Source organism: Neofelis nebulosa, chromosome 10 (assembly GCF_028018385.1).
Source record: "Neofelis nebulosa isolate mNeoNeb1 chromosome 10, mNeoNeb1.pri, whole genome shotgun sequence".
Taxonomy (NCBI): Eukaryota; Metazoa; Chordata; class Mammalia; order Carnivora; family Felidae; genus Neofelis; species Neofelis nebulosa.
In genome coordinates, this window is record NC_080791.1 from 104,041,219 (window position 1) to 104,055,435 (window position 14,217).

The following is a 14,217-nucleotide window of genomic DNA, read 5'->3' on the forward strand; positions in this document are numbered from 1 at the left end:
TTTTCTTCCTTGTAAATTACTTTAAATTTTTTTTTTCATTAGTATTACTTGGGGCACCTAGGTGGCTCAGGCGGTTAAGCGTCGGACCCTTGATTTCACTTCAAGTCATGATTTTACGGTTCATGAGTTCAAGCATCGGGTTCCACGCTGACAGTGCGAAAGCTGCTGGGGATTCTCTCTCTCTGCCCCTCCCCCGTTTTCTCTCTCTCTCTCTCTCTCTCTCTCTCTCTCTCTCTCTCTTTCTCTCTCAAAATAAATAAATAAACATTAAAAAATAATAATAAAATAGAAAGTTTTGTTATTCAAGTATGGTTGACATACAACGTTCTATTAGTTTCAGGTGCACACGTAGTGATTCAACAACTCTGTACATTAACCAGCAGTGCTCAACACAGTAAGTGTAGTCACCACCTGTCACCATACAAAGTTACCACAATATTACTGACTATATTCCCGATGCTGTACTTTTCATCTCCGTGACTTACTTATTCTATAACTGGAAGTTTGTACCCCTTAATCCCCTTCACCTACTTTGTTCATCCTCCTACCCCCCCTCCTTATAAATCACTTTGTTTACAAAAAAATCATGCTTTTCTTAAAACTTAAACTTCCTTTCTTTATACACTCTTTTAGCATTTCGTCTTTAAGAGGTAAATAATGGGGCGCCTGGGTGGCGCAGTCGGTTAAGCGTCCGACTTCAGCCAGGTCACGATCTCGCGGTCCGTGAGTTCGAGCCCCGCGTCAGGCTCTGGGCTGATGGCTCGGAGCCTGGAGCCTGTTTCCGATTCTGTGTCTCCCTCTCTCTCTGCCCCTCCCCCGTTCATGCTCTGTCTCTCTCTGTCCCAAAAATTAAAAAAAAAAAAAAAACAAAAAAACGTTGAAAAAAAAAATAAGAGGTAAATAATGAATTGAGGATTCACGAGACAAAAAAAAATATGTGTGTGTGTCCTGTATATACACATGTATGCTTACATATAGACTGCTTAGTACAGGAAAAAATATATATATAGCATGTCAATTTTAAAACACACACACACACACACACACACACACACACACACTTACTTTTAAGAGAAAATCAATTGATTATGGCAGTCCCAAAAGACTATGGTACTTTAGAAGTGCCTGGGTGGCTCAATTGGTTAAGTATCTGAATTCAGCTCAGGTCATGATCTCACAGTTCATGGGTTTGAGCCCTGTGTTGGGCTTTGTGTTGACAGCTCAGAGCCTGGAGCCTGTGTCTACCTCCTTTTCTGTCCCTCCCCTGCTCATGCTCTGTCTCTCTCTCTCTCTCTCTCTCTCTCTCTCTCTCAACTAAATAAACATTTAAAATTTTTTTTACAAAAAGACTATGGTACTTTACAGACAAGTAGTATCGATTAAAATCCATTTCTCAAGCAAATATGTTTCTTCTCCTTTAAGGTGATGAGAATGTCTTGTTGGACAACAATCTTTTAACATATGAATTCTAATACAAGATATATATATATTTTTTTTACAGAGAGAGAGCATGTGCAAACAGGGGAGAGGGGCAGGGAGGTAGAGAGAGAGGGAGAGGGAGAGACGGAGACAGGAAATCTTAAGCAGGCTCCATCCACGCTCAGCGTGGAGCCAGACATGGGGCTCAATCCCTTGCTTTGGGATCATGACTTGAGCTGAATTCAAGTCGGGTGCTCAACCAACTGAGCCACCCAGGCACCCCTCTAATACAAGATATTTAAGTTTTTGCTAAATTGTTCAATATCTCCCACATTAGGAAGCTGTATTTCTTTTTTTTTTTTTTTAATTTTTTTTTTCAACGTTTTTAATTTATTTTTGGGACAGAGAGAGACAGAGCATGAACGGGGGAGGGGCAGAGAGAGAGGGAGACAGAATCGGAAACAGGCTCCAGGCTCCGAGCCATCAGCCCAGAGCCCGACGCGGGGCTCGAACTCACGGACCACGAGATCGTGACCTGGCTGAAGTCGGACGCTTAACCGACTGCGCCACCCAGGCGCCCCAGGAAGCTGTATTTCTGAGAAAGCTCCTCTTCAATCAGGACTAGGTTCTACGAAGCAAAGTGTTTTGTAATTTCCTTACCTCTAAAGGGAGCCATTCCCCTTCCATGATTCTGCCTTTGGCAGAAAGAACTTAACTGAAATTTTTTACTTCCAGAGATGAAGCCTCAAAACCCTTATCACATGCATTTCTTTCCTCCAAACTTCAGATCTTTCTTTGAGACAAACGACTTTGCACATAACTCACACACAGATCAAGAGAAGCCACTCTGTAGATGTTTCCCTGAGGTACATCCACTGTAGTCCTCAGGGATCCACAGATCACAGTTGGAAGCCTCTGCGAGGGCAGCCAATGTGCTCCTGGGCCAGTGGTTCCCAAACCTCAGCGGGCACAGAATCATCTAGCCATTTACTTAAAATGTAAAGTCCCAGGCACCAGTGAAGAGATCAATAGTCTTCCTGGATACCAGGAATCCACATCCTTTTTCCGGTGGTCCTGGTGTGAGGAGCCTGTGTTTCACCACACTTTGACAGCACTGCTCCAGGTCAGTGTTTTTCTTGTCTTGTCTTTTTTTAATTGTCTTCTTTATTTTTTTTTAAGTTTATTTATTTATTTTTAAGAGAGACACTGTGTGAGCAGGATAAGGGCAGAGAGAGAAGGAGAGAGAGAATTCCAAGCAGACTCCCTACTGTCAGTGCGGCACCCGATGCGGGGCTTGATCCCAGGAACTGTGAGATCATGACCTGAGCCAAAACCAAGAGGCAAATGCTTAACCGACTGAGCCCCCCAGGTGCCCCCCCAGGTCAGTATTTTTCAAACTGCAGAAACTCTAAGGGGTGTGAGTCGTTAATAGGTCTGCGCGTGCACTTTTTTTAAATTAAATAGTTTAGGGTAGAATAAAAGGCACAGAATTCTTCACATAATAATAATAATAAAGCATCATTTCCTGAAACCTTTATTTCAGGCTATTTCATTCCTGAAATCTTTATTTCACTCTACTTGAGTATAGTGGTCTTGATGTAAATAAAACGTATTTCTTAGCACGTGTTCCAGTGAAAAGAGCTCGAAAACCACTGGGCACATATGAAGCCCCCCAGACCATCAGGTCCAGTTACCAAACCCTCAGACCCATTAATATGGAACAGCGTGCCTGTGCTCCGCTCTGCTCCCTTCACTACCCCTGTCCAGTGTCAGCACGCAGGGGATGGGTGACAGCCACTAAAAGGAGCCACGTTCTAAATCCTGAAGGTCAGTGGGGCTGTCTGAATAACCCGGGAGATGCCAGCAGGCTGAAAGTCCAAGAAAATAGGGGACAGTGGGGCTCCCAAAGGACTGAGGGCCTTCAAGTTTTCATCTAGCATTTACGTCTTGCACAACGTCATGGCACTGAAAAATCACATCATAAAACCACGTGACTTTGAGAAAGAACTGAGGCCAAAGGCAACGTGCACCTTTGCTAAAGACATGAACATTTGCACCAAACCATTTTATTTATTTATTTATTTATTTATTTATTTATTTATTTATTTATTTTAAGAAAGAGAGGGGCAGAGAGAGGGGGAGACAGAATCCGAAGCAGGCTCCAGGCTCTGAGCTGACAGTAGAGAGCCCGATGTGGGGCTCAAACTCACGAACTGAGAGATCCTGTCCTGAGCTGAAGTCCCATGCTGAAGTCCCCAACTGGGCCACCCAAGTGCCCCCCCCACCCCCCCACCAGGGTATTTTCAGAAAATGCTAAGTGCTCAGAGCGTGAGCTCTGCATTTACTGACCTCTCTTCTTGCCTTGTAGGGGCTCAGTCTTCTTCCTTTGTTTTTTCATATGGTCTGTCCTCTGTCTGCTTCCCCTTTTCATAAGATCATCAGTAATACGGGACTAGGGCCCATCCTAATGGCCTCGCTGTAGTGCAATTACCTCTATAAAACTCCTGTCTCCAAATAAGGTCACGTTCTAACTTTCAGTGCCATGAGATTGTTCAGCAGGTGCTGCTGAAGACGAGAAGGCCCTCCCCTACCGAGCCCCCCAGCGCCCCCACACTTACCATTTTACCAGCAATCTTACTCGTAGGTATTTACCCAAGGGCCATGAAAGCACCCATTTATACAAAGTTGGATGTGTAAATGTTCATAGCAGCTTTAGTCATAATCCCCACACTGGAACCAAACCGAATAGACTTGACCGGCGAATAGGTAAGCAAATGGTGGCACAGCCATGCCACTGAAAAGCCCTTAGCGAGAAAATGGAATGAACTTCCGATGTACGCAACAACGTGGATACATTTCAAAAGCGTTTTGCTAAGTGAAAGAAACCACATGGGAGGGACGCCTGGGGGGGGGCGGGGCTCAGTCCTCTAAGCGTCCGACTCTCGATTTCGGCTCAGGTCATGGTCTCATGGTTCGTGAGACGGAGCCCCGAGGTGGGTTCTGTGCTGATAGCGTGGAACCTATCCCTGCTTGCTCTCTGTCTCTCTCAAAAATAAATAAACATTTTTAAAAAATTAAAAAATTAAAATGTCCCTATGGGAAAACCATACTGTTCTACCTAAACTTACCAGACTTATCTGCCAAATCATAATGATGATGATGATGATGATGATGATGATGATAGATGACATTTGCTAAGTGTTTACCCCATACATTTCATTTGAAATACTTATGTACAGGGGCATCTGGGGGGCTCAGTCGGTTGAGCCACTGACTCTTGATTTCAGCTCAGGTCATGATCCCACTAACCCTGAGCTGGGCTCTGCACTGAGTGTGGAGCCTGCTTGGGATTCTCTCTCTCCCTCTCTCTCTCTCTCTCTCTGTCTCCCTTTGCCTCTCTCTCTGTCTCTAAAAATAATAAATAAATAAATAAATAAATAAATAAATAAATAAATAAAATGTTTCACATACAGTAATTTACTCAATCTTCTTGAGAATCTCACCTGAGCTTTATCTGCATTTTACAGAGGAGGAAACTATGACACAGAGCAGTTAAGCAACTAAGCCAGTGTCACACAGCACAGACAGGTTATGTACTGTGCCATGGTCACACAACCAGGAGCAACAGAACCAGGAACTGAAGCCACAGTTTGGCTCTGGAGTCTACAGGTTGAGCTTCTACAGTCTGCGCTACGCCACCCAAAGCTATGCCCTTTGTGAGAAGGGAAGGAGCCCAGCCGACGCAACACAGAAAAGCGGAAGGAAGGTGGCTTGATGAGCCCAATGAGTACCAGAAGGGAAGCCGACATCAGCAGAACTCCTGGAAAGTTCTAAGGACAGGATGTTAAGGAACTTGAAGCTAGAGACAGGCAGAACCAGTCTGATTTTTGAAAACTATGTGATTTTTACCAAGTTGACTGATTTACACACCCCAATCCTCCAGAGTGATTTATAAAATCCCTCTATAGGGGTCTAATGTCCCTGTCTCATGGTTTATCCAGTGTCTTAGTCTGTTCAGGCTACTGTAACAAATATATCACAGACTGGGTGGCTTAGAAGCAGCAGAAACCCATCTCACAGTTCTGGAGGCTGGGAAGACCAAAGTCAAAGAACTAGCAGATTTGGTGTCTGGTGAGAATGCCACACCCTCGTTCATAGATCACTGCCTTCTTGCCATCCTACATGGCAGAGGGGGTGAGGGAACTTTCTGGCATCTCTCTTAAAAGGGCACTAATCCCACATAAGGTTTTATACTCAGGACCTTCCAAAGCCCCCCCACCCCCCAGTCTTCACCCTGAGAATTAGCTTTCAACATATGAGCTTTGGGGCATCACAAACATTCAGACCACAGCACTAGTTATAGAGATTTCAAAAGGACCAACGATGTAACAGATCAATTTTAAGGAAATAATAATCTGGAGAAAATATAGCATCACTTTTGGAATATACTCTCAGAATGGGGAAGCACTTTCCAGGCTAGAAATTTTAAAGCCCCCCCCCCAAAAAAAAATAAATAAAAAAGAGGATAATGAATTTGACTACATTAGCCGTTTTAAATGGCTACATAGCACAAAATAGCAAAAATAAAATTAAGAGGCAAACAGCAAGTCTGGGAAATACATTTGCAAAACATATCTAAATCTATAGTTATAAAAAGCACCAAAAAATCAATAAGAAAACGTTAACAATACAATAGAAAACTGTACAAATGGATTGAACAGATTGCAGGATGGAAGGAAGGGAGGAAGGGAAAAAGGAAGATAGGGAGGAAAGAGAATGGGTTTTTAAGCATATGAAAAAATATTCAACCTTACTCTGATAAAAGACATGTAAATTGAGACATTTTCCCCTTTCAAAAGGCAGAGAGACCCAAAAGCCCGTTAATACTTTTTATTTAAGAGAGACTGAGATGAAGCAAAGCACGCTCACGTTGGTGGGAATATAATATTGTCCAAGCTCTTTGGAGGTGAAAGCATTCATAGAAATATAACATACATATGCCTGGCAATTCCTTTTCTAAAACAAAAAGGCACTACTCTGCCTGCCTCGGTTGGTACACTGTTCTGTCCCTGGCCAGTGTGACCCTGGGCAATCACCCTCTCTATGCTTCTTCTTCGTCTCCCAAATGGGTTAGATCATAACACAATCATCCTGAGTATCCCCTGAGTCAACTGAGTCTCCTGCCTTAACCACGTAGGAAACGCCTAGTCAAGATTTTGCTATTATTACTCTTTATGTTGATCTACCCCAAAACCAATCAACAAGGAAATCCACCACAGCATCGTAAGATGGACCACAGGTTAATTGTTCATCAAATACCACAGAGTAAACAATTATGGTACATCCAAACGCTGGAAGTCAAAGATCGAGCAGACTTAAGAACGACATAGTAAGATTTCCAGAATAGTGTTGGGTTGAGGGGAGCAGTACCAATCGTATGCTATCTTTTGGACAAAAATCCAAAGTGGCTAATAAAGGAAATGCACGTCTACACTGGAGAGAGCAAAGAATAGCTCGGAAGGGTCACAAAAGAAACTCCCAGCAGTTGAAAGGCAGGAGGTATCCAAGAGAAAGCTGGACACGAGTTAAAGGGAACAGCACAGATTCTAATCCGTAATATACTATGGCAAGAGGGAAAAGTGTCCAGCGTCAACTGCACTCACCTTCGATTTGTACATGAGGGGACAGGGAGGCGAGTGATGGCAGCTCAGTAGACCCAGGGAAGCGAAAATTACAAAAATCTGGAAGCAGGTGGAGTTGGTCCCTGAAAACCTCATGTGGGTTTGCTAACTGGTTCTTAACTCTAAGGAAGTTAGGCTCCTACCTTCCCACAGAGGCTGAAACACAGGGGCCCTGTGTCAGGCGTTGGCTGGAACCAACAGTAAACTGTTTGGCCAGTCTTCTCAGCACTGTAAGTGGACCTAGGGTCACCTTAGAGATGCTGCTAGAAACTCAGCGTTGTTGTTTGTTCAAGTCCTCCTAGGCCGGGATTGACAGACCTCGCTGACAGGAGGGCTCAGAGGAGCTGGGCTAGAGTTTGGTCAAGGAGACAAGCTTTGTGAAAGGGGCACATCACTGTAAGACACGTGGAGCTCTTTGAAATCTTTAACATGTGCATGTAATTTTTCAAAAAGATTTTTAATTTCAATAAACAATGAGGTCAGTGGAGTTGGTGTTGATCAACAAAAGAAGGAGGTGGCCCTCCGGGTATCCCCTCACGGAGCGGTGGCCGCCACCTTTAAAGATGGCGGAGGAGCAGGTGGGCCCAGGACTCCTGCCCGGCCACCGGGAGGCAGGACTGCGGTCGGGAAGGCGCGGCCGCCGAGGAGCGCTGCGCACGCCGAGGAGCGCTGCGCACGCCGAGGAGCGCTGCGCACGCCGAGGAGCGCTGCGCACGCCGAGGAGCGCTGCGCACGCCGAGGAGCGCTGCGCACGCCGAGGAGCGCTGCGCACGCCGAGGAGCGCTGCGCACGCCGAGGAGCGCTGCGCACGCCGAGGAGCGCTGCGCGCGCCCGGAGCCCGGCCCGGCGGCCTGCACCTCCCCAGAGGCGCCACCCGGGGGCAGCCGCGGCGGCCGATCTGCGCAGGCGCCCACCGGTCCGGAGCCCACGCGGCCTGGCGCAACGCCAAGTCCCGGCGGAACCGCGGTGTCTCTCGCTTCCCGGAGTAAAGCTCAAGATCTGGCTGACAAAACAAAACCTGAAAACATCGCTAAAAGGGATGATTACAGCCTCATGGTTCCACTGGGGCTCGAACCCAGGACCTTCTGCGCGTAAAGCAGATGTGCTAACCGCTACACTATGGAACCGCGCGCTGCGGAAGCTCTCCAGGGTGAAATAAGTGCACATAAAGACCTTTCTCTTTCCAGTGTGGGAGGAGACTGAGAGTTGATGCCCAGCGATCGCTTACGGAGAGGAACTATCAGAAGGATCTCCGGCCGCCAAGCGCAGCTCCCACCCACGCTTCTCCTCGGCTGCGGGGGCTCCGCCACTTCTCCGAGAAGGAAGGCGCGGCCGGACCCGCGGCGGGTGTCCCGGGGCAGACGTTGCTCCTGCCTTGATGTAAGCAGCGCGGAAGGGTCCAGCTGCCTGGCTCTGTGGCGCAATGGATAGCGCATTGGACTTCTAGACAGATGGAGGCATTCAAAGGTTGTGGGTTCGAGTCCCACCAGAGTCGCTTTTGTTTTGGTAAGGGAAGTGAAGAAAAAAACCCACCTTAACACCTTTAAAATTCCCCATCTCACTCGCGTACTATGAAAAGGAAGGAAACTCATCCCAACTCCCTGTGGTGGGTTCTCGTGTGAAGTTGTTGGGAGACCTGTCACCCGAGTCTTCCCAGTCGCCTTCAGGGGGCCCCAGGGTTTCCGGTGACTGGAGGCGGAGAAATTGGCACGACCTGGTAAGTTTCGGAGATTTTTTTCGCCCCCACATTGTCCTTTTACATCTCAATCCAAATTTTTAATTGTTTGGATACCTCCATAACTCTATATTGTTCAAGTTCACGAAAAGTAACCACAAGCTTGTAGCGTACCAGAATGGCCGAGTGGTTAAGGCGTTGGACTTAAGATCCAATGGATTTATATCCTCGTGGGTTCGAACCCCACTTCTGGTAACAGCTCTTCTGCTTTTCCAAACACGAACTCATTCTTCGAGTTTCCCCAGGGCTTTCGAGATGGTAAACAGTAGGACCCTCTGTGTGTTTTCAATCTTACTAGGCTGAGAGACTATGATGGAACCAGAGTAACCAAGACGGCCAGAATGGTTACATGGCAATGACCTCTTTTTCTGAGGGTTAGTATTTTTGCCAGACACGGAAAGTGTAGCAGCAAATTCAGAATTGATGGTTTGGAAAACTGAAAGAAAGGGTCTGTGTAAAACTGTACTACGTTGGGATGGGGGGAGTAAAAACGTTCACCCTTTGAAATTAGTCGACAGTTATTTCTTAAGATCCTTCTGTATGCCAAGTGCTGTTCTAAACGCCGGGGTTATGGGAATGCAAAAAATTTTGGAAAAGGAAAAGTGAAAAAGAAAGGTAACAAAAAGACAAGGTCCTCACCAACAAGATCCCTGTCCAGTGGCACTTGCATCACAGAGTGACAGAGGGAAGAGATGGTTATAAACAAGCAAATAAACAGAATTTCAGATGGAAATAAGCGCTATCAAGTAAATAAAACAGGGAGGCCCAATAGAGTGGCATAGAACTTTCTCAGGGCAGAGTTACTCCATTTGTGGAAATCATTCACCTTGACAGGAAGGTTCTCCCCCTCTCTCTACCAATCAAAAACTCCCAAGAACTCCCAAAATCTGCTCTCCAAATCTTCACTAAAACCTTCCCGTGACCCATGACCCTCATTCATTCCACAACAGGTTTTGAGAGCTTGATCTGTGCCAGCCACTGACCAGGCACCGGGGACACACAGGGACTGTCTGCCTCCCAGCAGAAACATTGGAGGAGGGAAGACTGACCCAATTAGACAGGTGTTGAAGGTAGGTTGTGGTGAGTGCAGCAGGAGTGACAGCCTCAGAGGCCCCCAGCGCGAGTAACCCGATCTGGAGAGGATCAAGCAGGGATCTCTGGACAAGTCCTCATCCCTGTCTTTAAAGTTCAGAGGGAACTTCCCAAACCAACGGAACTTGGAAAGTGGGGAGAGGATGGCATTTGAAGACTAGGGGTTTGGGGAGGACGGAAGGGAATGGAAAAAAGCATTGCAGCTGTTAAATGACATGTAAACAGCTCCGGCATCAGTGAACCCTCTCTATGCTGAGTAGTCTGGTTTCACACTGTTAACGCTCGAGGACATACAGTTTGAGACTTTGGTTCTCAGTGTTTGGTACCTGTCGATCTAGTCTTGTCTCAGGAGAGCAGGAAGCAGATCTTCCCGCTCTCTCGCACTCAGCACTGTACTGAGCAGGCCCTGTGAACAGAGCCCTGTTGTAAGAAGCTGAGGTTAGGCCAAAGGCTCACTAAGCCCCCCAAGACTGACTTCCTAGCACAGGCAGCTCCTCTCCGGGGGGTAAGGTGGGGGGCGGAAGCTGGTTTTGGTTTTCTTGGTAGAATCTAGACTTGTCATCTGATTCTTAGGGATCCACATCCTCATTTGTGAACAGTACCTTATCCATTTGTGGTTTTTCAATAGAGCGATTCCCCTCCCAAACCATGAGACGTGGAGTGGAGGGACTCCCCCTCATCCTCTCCTCCCCCCACCCCACCCCCGCCCATGCTGGGAAGAAAATTTGTGCTTTTACCCTTTCTCTGCTGGGATCTGTAGAAAACACAGGATCAGGGATGCCTGGATTTGAAAGGCTCCCTGTGTGATCCCCGAAGGATGGAATAATTTAGCAGATTACATTTTTTTCATTTATTTTATTATGAAAAGAATGCATTTTTTTACTCCAGTAACACAGATGTACCCAAAGGAAATGGTGAGAGCCTCCTCTTACAAAATGTAGCCATTTTTATTGAACTGTCTTCTATCCTTAAACATCTCATGTATAGGTAAACCCCAAATATACAAAATGTGTGATTAAAGAATGTATATTCATATACAGATCCTTTATTTTTTTTCCCCACAAATATTATCCCATACATATTGTATAGCACCTTGTGTTTTTGTTTAACATAACATGGATATCTTTCCATAACAGGTTACCTTAAACATTGCTCCTACTTCCTGATACATTTCATTCCTGATACGTTCCGGATCATACACATTTCCTAAAAGAATGCAAGCCTCAACGTTCCCCAACGTAAGGGAGTGTCTCTGAAGCCCAAGCAGGGCTAAAATGGTTGTGAGGTTCTCCATCATAGGATTCCCTTCCTTTCAAGGGATCTTGTCCAATACCTCAAGAAATCATATGGCAACAAGGGAGCAGGATCAATGAAAAAATTAGTTGAGTGCGAGACACAGCTGCCAGGATCATAGGACTTCCTCAACATATAAAATCCCACCTGGCCAAAACCTTTCAGCGAAAGCTCTGGGAAAATGTTCAGATTCCCTGGGCGACTTCCTGTTCGCTGTTCCCTCTGCTCAGAATTCTCTTTCCAAGACTACAGGGGCCCAGTTACCATTCACAGCTCAGTTCAGGCTTCTCTATCCCCCTGGAAGACTTGGCTGCCCCTTACTTCTGGTGTCGGCCGGGCGCCTAAGAAAGCCAGTTTCCCACCATCAAAGCGCTTGACTGCGTCTGTTAGTGTATCTTTCTGCTGCACTGAGGACCAGGACTGGGTCTTGGCAGCCTAAATTTGCTTAGTGCTGGAGAGCAGCATGCACTCGACGAACGTCTGTTGAGTAGATTATCAGACACCTAATCAATTATTCATAATGCGCCACCCACATGACGCTCTGGGGCTCTCCAAAGACCAACACTGGAATTAAAATCCCGCTGCTCAACCAGAAGAACGCCCAGAGTTCCTAAATCTGGAGACTTCTTTAGGGGATGTTCCCTTTAGGATGCTAGTACTTAGTTGGCGGGGGGGGGGGGGGGGGGGGGGGGGGGGGGGGGGGGTGGAGCTGCCCGGGGCGGGGCAGGTGAGGCAGGCAGATTTTTTCTTTATAGTCTATCTCTGATGGGAGAGAAAACGATTCCATTCGACTCAACACCCACTGGATCTTGATTTTGTAGTTTCACCTTCAGGAAATCAGTAAAAGGATTCAGGATATTAATTCAGTGAGAAGAGTGCAGCCACATGGCCTATTTTACTGCGGATAGGGTTAGGAGAGGGCCTCCCTTGCGAGCCCGGATAGCTCAGTCGGTAGAGCATCAGACTTTTAATCTGAGGGTCCAGGGTTCAAGTCCCTGTTCGGGCGAAGGTTATTTTAAATTCCAGAAACAAATTTGAGATTGTTAACACGACATTTAGAGAACAGGTGAGGGATCATGCAAAGCCCACTGGGGCTCCCTTCCGTGCTGGGCGGGAGGGGCACCACCCCGCGGGCCAGACTGGCCGCGGACTTCGCGCATGTGCACAGTGCCTGATTACGAGCCTTCCACGCTCAGGCTTGTCTCTTCCAACTTTGGAGTGTTTTGGTGCCTTTGGCTGCTTTTTTCCTTGAAACTTCTGTGTATTACTTTTATATACAAAAATCTATAGACCCACAACCAATAAACTGCACCCCCGTCATTCCCGACAGCAATGCTCCTGACAGTAATTGCGCAGCGTTTGGCCAGGAGCACTTGTTGGCGCCCCGTTTCTTAAAGGCGCGGTGAGAAAGCTGAGGTTCCAAAGATTCTTTCAGATAGAGACACGTGCTTCTGAGTCACATTTCCGGCTGGGAACCATCCTTTACCAGATTTCTGACGCGCCCACGAGGGTCTCTGGCTTTTGGGTCTGGCTTTGCAAGGGTTTTTGAAGGCACGTCTGTCGCCCAGGAGAAAAACTTCCGAGCCTGGCGCGCTGACCACACTGGGAACTGCGAACAAACACTACGGAGCCTAGTGTGCGGTAGTGCGGGGCATTCCACGGCTCCGAGCTTCCCGACGAGGACTAACCCTCCGAACCTTCCCTTCCCTGTACCACCGTAGCCTCCGCCAAGCGCGCGCGCTGAGACCCGCACGGCCGCTGCGCAAGCGCAAGGGTGAGCACGCGCGTAAGAGACCCGCTTCCCCGCAACAGACACACAACCGCTGCGCACGCGCAAGGGTTGGCTTGAGCTCTGAGACCAGCACCGGTGCTGCGCAGGCGCGCGCGGGGGCCCTGGGCGGGGCTCTACGGAAATGAAAGCACCCGAGTCCCCATTGGGAGTCGGCAAAAACCCTGCCGAAACCCGGGATCGAACCAGGGACCTTTAGATCTTCAGTCTAACGCTCTCCCAACTGAGCTATTTCGGCGGAGGCAGGAGCCCTCGCTACCCTGTTAAGGAAATTTAACAGAAAGAAAGAAAAAAGAACTTTCTCTTATTTCCTCCGCCTTTCCAGTTCCTAATTACGTTCTGAGGTTTGGAGAACAGTGAAAATTCATCCCTGTCATATGAGGAGGATTTCGCGTTCTTCCTAATGCTTTCTCTACCTCTCCCCAGAGCCCTAAAAAGAGTAAACGGCCACTTACTAACAAGTGCCTACTGTGTTCCTAGCCCATGACTTACGTGGTCTTATTTGATCCCCACCCGCCTCATCCCTGCCGTAAGGTTGATTTCTAAATGAAATAACTGATTCGCCTCAAATCATCCAGAATTGAACCAGAGCTGTCCAGCTCCAAAGCCCAAGAGGTGTTGGTCAAAACAGATGTTAGGGTTTGGGGTTTTTTTGTTTGTTTGGTTTTGGTGTTTTGGGTTTTTTTTTCTTTTTTTTTCTTTTTTCTCACTTTCCCCCCTATGGGGAAAGGCAGAGGGAGTGAACTTGAATTGAGGAGGGAGGTAAGAACTGAGTCCTCAATGCTCTCCACCCCTGTCCTCTCCTTGCCTCAGCCTGCTCTATTCTTGTTCAGTCAGGAAATAATTGGAGCAAAGACACTTCACTTTTCAAGGTTGCCAAAAGTGCACTTGATCACTTTCCAAGGGACTCCCTCAGAGAGAAGAGGATAAATTCGAGTGTCTGCCACAGCTCCTCGCCTTCTCTCCCTGGGATGCCAGGTTGGCCCCATGATTCAATTTCTTCAAGAAAATAGCCTGACTGGCCCAACCAAACCACTCCGGTCTTGCTGTCCCTTCATCACCTATCAACCAACACAAATCACATGAACATGTGCTTATGATCTTGGGCATATTGGGAGTATGTTTCCTTGAAATGGTTCCTTAACGTGTTTCCATATGTATCCGTTTTTCCTCCCTAGATTGGAAACTCTTGGAAAGAAAAATAATGA

General features: G+C 47.1%; 1 long non-coding RNA gene and 5 other non-coding genes across 6 annotated transcripts; 4 read left to right on the top strand and 2 right to left on the bottom strand.

Annotated features, from left to right (window-relative positions):
• The first annotated feature begins 7,983 nt into the window (after positions 1 to 7,983).
• Positions 7,984 to 9,906, top strand: LOC131487925 (uncharacterized). Its single transcript, XR_009250009.1, has 2 exons — positions 7,984 to 8,817; positions 9,786 to 9,906. It is a non-coding gene; the product is annotated as an uncharacterized LOC131487925 (long non-coding RNA).
• On the bottom strand, positions 8,155 to 8,227 carry TRNAV-UAC (transfer RNA valine (anticodon UAC)). Its single transcript has one exon. It is a non-coding gene; the product is annotated as a tRNA-Val (tRNA).
• On the top strand, positions 8,510 to 8,595 carry TRNAR-UCU (transfer RNA arginine (anticodon UCU)). Its single transcript is given in 2 exon segments — positions 8,510 to 8,546; positions 8,560 to 8,595. It is a non-coding gene; the product is annotated as a tRNA-Arg (tRNA).
• TRNAL-UAA (transfer RNA leucine (anticodon UAA)) lies at positions 8,948 to 9,030 on the top strand. Its single transcript has one exon. It is a non-coding gene; the product is annotated as a tRNA-Leu (tRNA).
• Positions 9,907 to 12,153: 2,247 nt separating the features above from the next.
• TRNAK-UUU (transfer RNA lysine (anticodon UUU)) lies at positions 12,154 to 12,226 on the top strand. The gene has a single exon. It is a non-coding gene; the product is annotated as a tRNA-Lys (tRNA).
• Positions 12,227 to 13,174: 948 nt separating this feature from the next.
• TRNAF-GAA (transfer RNA phenylalanine (anticodon GAA)) lies at positions 13,175 to 13,247 on the bottom strand. The gene has a single exon. It is a non-coding gene; the product is annotated as a tRNA-Phe (tRNA).
• Between the last annotated feature and the right edge of the window lie 970 nt (positions 13,248 to 14,217).